Source organism: Pogona vitticeps, chromosome 10 (assembly GCF_051106095.1).
Source record: "Pogona vitticeps strain Pit_001003342236 chromosome 10, PviZW2.1, whole genome shotgun sequence".
Lineage (NCBI taxonomy): Eukaryota > Metazoa > Chordata > Lepidosauria > Squamata > Agamidae > Pogona > Pogona vitticeps.
The window spans coordinates 22799724-22809742 of record NC_135792.1 but is presented as its reverse complement, the minus strand read 5'-3'; positions in this window follow the sequence as shown (position 1 = coordinate 22809742).

The following is a 10019-nucleotide window of genomic DNA, read 5'->3' as shown; positions in this document are numbered from 1 at the left end:
GGCAGGAGAAGAGGTAGGGCTGGGGGAAGGGGAGATGAAGAAAGGGAGGCAGGGAGGGAGAGAGTCAAAGAACAGAAGCATAATGGCTGGAAGAGAAAGAGAAGCCCAAAGGAATGGTTGCAAGGCATAACCTACAGGAAAATAAAGGGACTGGCGTGTCAAAGCATTAAGAGAGAATGTTGATAGCAAGCAGGTTGCATTTTAATTAAATCAGAGATGGGCTACCTCTAAGGGTCCAGAAGCTATTTTAGCCTTTTTCTGGATTGTTTCAGCCTTTCCTTGCATCCCTGGGAGGGAAAATCATCTTCTAAATGTCAGATGATACCCCCTGAAGCATTGGGGAAGGTGTGTTTTCACTGTCTAAATGTAACACACACACACACACACACACCCTGCCCAGTTATGTTGGAAAGGACTGTTGACTGACAGAGTTCAGAGTCATAGGGTGAGATCAGATGGGCATTTAGCCCACCCTTTGGATTCCTGTGGGGATGGGTTGGTTTGCTCCTTTTTTACAGTGATCATATCACACAAGTGCGGGAACAAACCAAATCATCCTCATGCACATTTCTGGCAGACTATACGTTAGAGTCTTGTTCTGAAAATCTGGGTCTGCTAGTTGTGATGGAAAAAAATCATAGATAACCATATAATTATTACATTTGGTAATGACTAAATAAACTTTGATTAATATTCAGTCCATTAACATGTGTCACCATCATGTGAATACATATTTTTCTCAACTGTTTCTCTCTGATTTGAAGTGTTTCTTTTCTAGTATAGCAATCTTGTGTGTTGTGGTAGACTGCGCCTCATGGCGCAGTGGTTAAACCGCTATACTGCAGGCAAAACTGTGCTCATGACCTGGGGTTCAATCCCAGGTAGCTGGCTCAAGGTTGACTCAGGCTTCTATCCTTCCGAGGTCGGTAAAATGAGTATCCAGGGGGGCAATGTGCAGCCTGCATAATTCACTTGTAAACCGCCCAGAGAGTGCTTGAAGCACTATGGGGCGGTATATAAGCAGCACACTTTGCTTTTTGCTTTATTCGAAACAGGATTCTGTGTATTATCATTCCTGGTGCCCGACTTGTGTGCATTAATTCTTTTGCATAAAGGTTGTCCAGCTTGCCTATGTAGAGTGCAGAAGGGCACGGTTGGCAAAAGATGGCATAGATCACATTAGCTGATGAAGAAGTAAAGATGCTTTCGATGTTGTGTGTGACACTCTTAGGTCCTGTAATTATGCTGCCAGAATAGATGTGGTGCAGAGTTGGTATCTCAATTTTTGCAGGGTTTCATCCCCATGTCCATGTTAGTGTCACGTAGTCCGTTGTGCATTAGTAGTTGCTTGAGATTGGGGAGATGTTAGTTTGTTTTGCTTTGTTAATTTGTTCTTTAATCAGATTGGGTAGGTACGGTAGCCTGAGAAATGCATTTTGTAGATCCTTGGGTTTGGAGTCCCTGTTTTGTGGGTCCAAGGAGATGTGATCGTATCTGAGGGCTTGGCTATAAACAATGGATTTTGTTGTGTATGCAGAAGAGAAGCTGGAAGCATGCAAGTAAGGTATATAAATTGTTGTTTTTTCTGTACAGTGTGGTGCTAAGATGTCCATATTGTACTTTTACAGTGGAGCCTAGAAAATGCACCTGTTGTATTGATTGCTCCAGCGTGAAATTGATGTTCAAAAGTTGCTGAAATCCTGGTGAAATTTCTCTAGAGATTCCTTTCCATGGGTCTAGAAATGTCTTGGAGGTACCTCAAACAGAGCAGTGGTTCTTGGGTGGCACAGTTAAGAAGTGTTGTTCTATATCAGCCATAAATACGTTCACATACTGTGGCGCCATGCAAGTGCCCATTGCAGTTCTGTTGATCTGGAGGTAGGCTTTATTGTCAAAGGTGAAACAGTTGTATGTGAGTACAAAGTCAAAGAGGGTGGTGATTTTAAGGGCTTCCTCCTTGTCTTGAATGGTAGTTTTGACAGGCCATAGTTTATCTCTGCGTGGGATGTTAGTGTAGAGTGTTCGGATATTGTAGCTAGGATGATGTTGTCAGGGAGACTGTGTAGAAGGAAGTTTCCTTAGAAAGTCTGCAGTGCCTCTGATGTAACTAGCTGCATTGGTGGCATATGGTTTGAGGGTGAAGCCCAAATATCCAGATACCCCACCAGTGATGGAGCTGATGCTCAATACAATAGGTCTACTGGGGTTTCCTGGTCTGTGTATTTTTGTTGTTGTTGCAGGTAGAAGGTGCCTGTTTGAGGTTCTTGTGGTGTGTTAACAAGGGTTTGTCCACATCTGTTTTCAGGGAGGTTTTTCATAAGGTTTTGTAATTCCTTTTGATATTTGATGGCTTGGTCTGTGGTTAGGCACTAGTCAAATTTAGTGTTGGACAATTGTCTCCCGTCCTCTTGAGTTTGGCGGTGAAAACTAAAGTGTCGCCCTCTTTGATGACTATGTTGGGATTGCTTTTGAGGCTGTGTATAACATCACATTCTCTTTGAGTGAGTTTTTAGGATAAGTTGTGTTGATTATCTCAGTTCTGCAACGGTGGGGAAAAGCACTCAATATAAAAGTCCAATTCTTTGTTTTGATCTTGTGGAGAAGTCTACGTGGAGCTCTTTGTGGTCCTGAGAAGAAGGTGGATGTGGGTTGGTGTATACTTCCTCCTCCTGTTGTTTAATATGAGTCATTGTTTGGGGGGACACTAAGCAGAGGGGGAACATTTTAATTATTTGGATTATGGTTTACAGAATCTGCACTGGCCATGACAGCTGGAGAATAATGAAAGTGGAGTCAACCTTAAAAAAAAGAGAGTAACATCTAAACCATGGTTTGCTGCTTGATGATTGGCAGTCTTTTGAGTCTTGAGCATGACTTAGGAAAACATTGAGAATGCCTAGGATGTACGCTCTTGATAGCAGGATGCGTCCATAGAGTGAAGTGATTTATCTTTGTTTTTCCACTGTGAAACAACAAAACTTGAATTGTTCTCCTCTTATGAGAGGGCTTGAAAGAGCATGGACTATAGGCATTAGTTAGCATTATACTGTGTAGCCATGGGAACTCTGAATCACCGTTTAAGGATTGTATCTAATGAATAATGCATCCCCAGCTATTCACTCGGATTTCCTGTATGCTAGAATATTAACAATTTCCTCCGCTTGGGATTCATCTTTGTCCTTTTCTATATTTAACAGCAACATAAGTCTTTTATTTATTAGCCAACATTCACATTGTGTTGCTTTTACTGATGCACCCCCTTTGTTGCCGAATGTAGAGTTCACTACCAAGATTTCTTCTTTTTTTTAAAATGAAAACAAACACAATGCCTTTCTGTCTATTAAAGTTATTAACGAAGTGAAACATATTAATATGCATTTCCCTCAAGGCTGTTCACAAAAGAAATCCTTATAAACAGGCCAAATGAATTCCAAGTTCTAAAACAGCAATATGTAAACATGTATAATGAGTGGTGGGTATGTCTGAACATTGAATATTACAGGATCTCACAGGCCTTATGCTGATGAGCCATGTATGAACATATGTTCCATTGATTTGTTTTATACTATATTTGGCAGTTTACTCTGGTTTTTTCCATTCTGATAGATAATTGGGTGTGCTTCTCATTGAGTTTCTGTCTGTCACCTTAAACGGGTCTTTTAAATGCTATGGCCAATATTCCCCCCAATATTTACACGTGTGGAATGCAGCTGTCAGAGATTAGATTCTTCAAACAAATCTCCATTTTATGAATGTGGGGTATTGTGCTTCTGTGATTCAAAATGTCAAGAAATGGCTGGATATGACTGCAGAATATCATGCCTTGTTGCCAACAGGGAAAAAAAAGATCCCATGCTTTACATAGCAAATGGCAGTCTGAATGTTTTTTTAATTTTTTATATTTTAAAAAGAGGGGTGACAGAAAGGAAAAGGGGAGTTGAGGTTATCTGAATGTTGATGACACCTATATCAGCAGTCAAGATGGTCTACAGCAGTGGTTCCCAACCTTGGAACACCAGAAGTTCTTGGACTACAACTCCCAGAAATCCTGGCCAGCACAGCTAGTGGTGAAGGCTGTGTTTCCTTGGGAGCCACTGGTCTACAGGATACCCTCTTGTCCTCACTACCATTCATAAAGAAACACCAAGTAGGGGAAAATCCTAGAACTGGACACCTTTTTTCTGCAGTTAACCACTTTGCAGCCAGACACAAAGCATTTGGAAGGGCTGTTTTTCTACAAAAAGTTACTGATCATCACTCCTTCTTTGTTGTTTATGGCCTGAAATGTTCTGTACAAGCACAGCATGTTACCACTAATGGATGGTCATAATAATCACAATATTCCACATTTGTAAACAGGAAGTTATTTGAAGAATTGAATTTCCCAGCTTTTTGTAACAGAAGCTTAAGTAGATATATACAATACACAAATTCCAACAGCAACTTTATCATCTAGAATTACTCACTGCTAGAGAATCCCAGAACGTGGTGGCGCTGCAGGTTAAACCGCAGAAGCCTTTGTGCTGCAAGGTCAGAAGACCAAGCAGTCATAAGATCGAATCCACACGACGGAGGGAGCTCCCGTTGCTCGTCCCAGCTCCTGCCAACCTAGCAGCTCAAAAGCATGTAAATGTGAGTAGATAAATAGGTACCACCATGGTGGGAATGTAATGGCATTCTGTGTCTGGTCACGCTGGCCATGTGACCACGGAAAACTGTCTACGAACAAACGCTGGCTCTGTGGCTTGGAGACAGGGATGAGCATTGCACCCTAGAATTGGACACAACTGGACTGGATGTCAAGGGGAACTTTTACCTTTATCTTTAGAGAATCCCAGAAGATGAGCACGGGATGTGTACCAGGGTTGCTGGAGGAGGGCAGAACCAAGAACCAAGCTGATCAGGTGGCAGCGTTGTGTCTGATCCTGCACTGCTGGTGCCTTGACAGTTCCTCCTGGCAGCTTCTTCAGCTGGAGGTCCATGTGGAATTAGTGAATCATTCCACTGGTCTCTGTGTGGAAGGACCGAAACTATCGCACATTGATCCTGCTGGAAAGAAAGGCGAAACAATGTTTTGTACTAAATACTGGGACTTCTAGGAATTTTGGTGCTGGTCCACTTGTTGTCTTATTGGCTAAGCTTTGTTCACTTCAGCTTGACATATGCACGGTGAGGACAGAAAAGTAAGGATGGGCACCGGTTCCACATAGGACTTCCCCATTTTTGTTTCATTTCCCCCACCGACGTACTTTGCTCTCTGAGGCAGAACATGACCCTTCCCCTTCCTTGGCAGTACAGACAACAATAATAAAGGAGATAATTGCAATTTGGTGCTGTTTCAATAGACAAAACCAGTTTCCTGAGGGAGAGAGTCATCTCATTCTGTGTTACCCCTGCCGTTTGGGAATTAAACACACGATACCTGAATGCTTTGACAAAGATGGCTTCAAAACTGTTTTGAATGTCCATCACTTAGAGTCTGGCTATTGTATTCATCCATATCATTATTCCACATTATTTTAGAGATAGTCACTTTTCCAATTATTTTAACAGTTTTTTTTCCCTCCACAAAACCTGCACTTGGGTGAAGACACAAATATATAAATCCTTCCTGTGGGATGTCTCTGCTTCTAGGCACTGGAGAAGATTTTTCTCTCTCTCTCCTCTCTTTGTAGAAAAACCTACCTTGGGGGGGAAGTAGCAGGAGTTTGTGCTGAGAGACCAATTACAAATTTGAAGAGAGCCGTCCGGGAGAATGAAAATGGGCCATTCGGGAGTTGCTTCGCCCAATACACAGATGAAGCATGTTTCTGAGGTAAAGCCAGACAAATTTGGACATTTGGAATCAGGTGTTTAGATAGACCTTTGTGGGTTCAGCAGCGTGGTTCGAATAATGAAGACCTCTTGGGTTTTAATGGTGCCATTAATGTGCATTTTGCTAATGACTGCTTTTGTTTTGTTAGAGTTATATATATTTTTTTCCTGGGCACCAGTAGAATAGATAACTCTCCCTGGATCTTCCTGCCATTAATTCACCCTCTCTTCAGTGGATGTTTATGAGGACCCACCCGCGTGGCTGATGGCTGCCAACCTAGCTTTCCTGAAATAGAACAGGCAATGCTTAAAGCCACAAATCTGTGTTCATCAACTATGGTGCACTGCACTCTGGGAGGCCATTAGGCAAAGGCGACTGGTTACATATAATTTATACCAAATTCTATAAAGAGGCTACAGGGAAATCAAGCCACCCTATGCTGACACCCCCTTCCGTTTGTTTGCTGCTTTCAATATGTATGGAGCAGTGTAGCATCAAAATGACCCAATTTTAGCTATTTTAAAGTTCAGTGACAGGGAAGAATCAACAACCTAAACTGGTTTTTATCATCCTTCTGTCTAGGTATTGAAAATACTGTCTTTTATTGATGTGAGCTGCTTTGGGCCATTTTTTTTAAAGGAGAAAGGTGGGGTAAAAATCTTAGAACTAACTAACTAACTAACTAACTAACTAACTAACTAACTAACTAACTAACTAACTAACTAACTAACTAACTAACTAACTAACTAACTAACTAACTAACTAACTAGGGTCTTACTGTTCTTACGTTTCAACATTATTACATAGTTCTGTTGTGTAGAGTCTCTGGTACGTTTGCACAGTAAGACACACCTTCACAAAGATAGAGCTGTCATGACATCTGCATATTAAGTATCATAGGCTGTATAGGTGATAACATAGGCTAATACAGAAAGATGGGCTTGTGGTGTATAGAATTCCCTTGAACTCATGGCAGTAGGCTCCTGCCATACCATGCAGTAACGGACAGGTAAGGCCACCTTCTGCGTTAGGCACAGAGGACCAAACCAAACTCCAGTTTCAAATACAACATGTGCCACTTCATTTTGCAGAATGCTTCGACTGGACAGATTACTGGCTTCTAAACAAGTCCTGATAAGTGCTTTTTGAGCTGCAGGTATGCTCCGAAAAATGGCACTTACTGACCTTTGGAAATTTGCTGAGCCTCGAAGAGTCAGCAGGGCTCCCCCCACTCTGCATAAGAACTGAACTGGGGTGAAAAAATGTGCTTGTGGATGACATCTCACAATGCAGTCCTACGCATATTTAACTTGATGGGGTGAGAACGAGAAGCAAGCTATGATGGTAACTCTGTGTGTTTCGTTGGTGCCCAGCTGGTGTGAAAAGAAGACAAAAGCCTCTGCTGTGGGTAGGTTATAGAGGACCTGCTGGATAGCTCAGTGGTTTAAGGCATCTGGCTGCAGAGCCAGAGGTTCAGAGTTTGATTCCCCACTGGGCCTCCTAGATAGGAGCTGGACTTGGATGATCTATAGCAGGAGTCCCCAACCTTTTTCACCCCACAGATCGGCTGCGGAAGGTGGGGCATCCTCGTGCTTGTGCACATGTGCGAATGAGCATGCTCTCTCTCACACAAACAAGCATGCATGAGCATGTGCAAATGGCAGTGTGGTGTTTGTGTGGCCGTAGGCGTGCCCGTGCACATGTGCAAACGGTGACTAAGCACTTGCACGGGTATGCTGGATCACATGCGCATGTGCAAATCAGCTGTGCAGGGGTGAATGCATGCGGGGGGCGAGAGGTCTGTCTCTGTGGCCCAGTCTGGCTCAGGCCACAGACCAGCACCAGGCCATGGACCGGGGTTTGGGGACCTCTGATCTATAGGATCCCTTCCTGCTCTGTAGTTCTAAAAATATTAGGATTCATAGCAAGGCATATATAATAATTATTCTAAAGCTGGAGTATCTTTGCAAACTGGACCTCATGTTACATTGCTTTTACAATGGCATTTAAATTATGTAAGAAAATATAAGCTTGGAAACTGTTGTTGTTTAGTCGTCAAGTCGTGCCCGACTCTTTGTGACTCCATGGACCAGAGCATGCTAGGCCCTCCTGTCTTCCACTGCCTCCCAGAGTTGGGTCAAATTCACATTGGTTGCTTCGATGACCCTGTCCAACCATCTCGTCCTCTGTCGTCCCCTTCTCTCCTCTTGCCTTCACACCTTCCCAACATCAAGGTCTTTTCCAGGGACTCTTCTCTTCTTGTGAGATGGCCAAAGTATTGGAGCCTCAGCTTCAGAATCTGTCCTTCCAGTGAGCACTCAGGGTTGACTTCCTGGAAACTAGACTATGTGAATTTTGATTTTTAAAATTTCACTTCTGTCTCTTCATAAAAATGTATTCTTCTATCAGACTCCTGTTTTAACAGACAACCCATAATGATCTGTTATGTTTAACAAATAAATGGGAATAACTGAAATATTATTACATTGTAAAGCTGGTATTTTAATAAACACCAAATGTTAATAAAATGATTAGAACTGGAGGATACACTGAGAGCTCATGCCAGCAGGAAATTGTTGAGACTTCATTTTAACAAAGCTTATTAAATAACAGCTTTTCTTCTGTACTGCTTCAGTTGAATGAAGTGACCTATGAAGTGGGGGGAATCATCTGCCTCATTCCTACCTTAATACCTCAACTTCTGCATCTTAGAGAACCATTCTATTTTGAAAGATATCTCTGTGATGAAACAGAATCTCCATATTTTTGCTTAAGATATTTCTTTCACTCTGCATGAATCCTTCCTGTTTTCCTCTTGTTTTGTAATGCTCACATATCTTTCCTTTGAGTTCTTTTTTCCTTCGGTCCTTTTTGCTAACCTCAGGAGCCATCCACATCATGCCAATGTGGACTCTTAAGAAGCAAGCACTACTGAATTCAATGCAATAGGATTACACATACATTTTAGAGTCTATGGCTCCTTTGAGATTTCAGCTTGTTTCTGAACTTCATTTTTTATGTCAAATGCTATTAGAAGTTTGTTTTAAACAGATGTGCTAAACATAATTATTTTTCACAATTATGAAAAATAATTATAGATATTAAGAGAAAGCCAACATTACATGAGTGTTTGGGACAACAGAAATTTCCCTTTCCCCTCTCCTCGTCTAGTCATTTAGTCATGTCCGACTCTTCATGACCCCATGGACCAGAGCACGCCCGGCCCTCCCATCTTCCACTGCCTCCCGGAGTTGTGTCAAATTCATGTTGGTTGCTTCGATGACACTGTCCAACCATCTCATCCTCTGTCGTCCCCTTCTCTTCTTGCCTTCACACTTTCCCAACATCAGGGTCTTTTCCAGGGAGTTTTCTCTTCTCATGAGATGGCCAAAGTCTTGGAGCCTCAGCTTCAGGATCTGTCCTCGCAGTGAGCACTCAGGCTTGATTTCCTTTAGAATGGATAGGTTTGTTCTCCTTGCAGTCCAGGGGACTCTCAAGAGCCTCTTCCAACACCACAATTCAAAAGCATCAATTCTTCGGCGGTCAGCTTTCTTTATGGTTCAGCTCTTACTTCCATACATCACTACAGGAAAAACCATAGCTTTGACTATGCGGACTTTTGTCAGCAAGGTGATGTCTCTGCTTTTTTAAGATGCTGTCGAGGTTTGTCATCGCTTTCTTCCCAAGAAGCAGGCGTCTTTCAATTTTGTGGCTGCTGTCTCCATCTACAGTGATCATGGAGCCCAAGAAAGTAAAACCTGTCACTGCCTCCATATCTTCCTCTTCTATTTGCCAGGAGGTGATGGGACCAGTGGCCATGATCTTAATTTTTTTGATATTGAGTTTCACACCGTTTTTTGCACTCTTCTCTTTCACCCTCATTATGAGGTTAATTCCTCCCCACTTTCTGCCATCAGAGTGGTATCATCTGCATATCGGAGGTTTCTCCAACTTTCTGTAAACCCCCAAATTTGCTCCAGAGCCCCCCGTCCCCCATGTGCTGAGGAAGCGGGCCACTTAATGCACCAGCATGTTTCTGTTCCCCTGGTGGAATGATGCACTTGGACAATGACATGTGCTCCCTTCTTTCCTCCTGCACAACCCTTTTTTCTTGAACATCTTGTGTCTGAGGGAACACAACATCTTCATACTAATTTCTGTAAGCTGCTCTGCGAGTCATTTGTGGGACAGGCAGTGGACAACA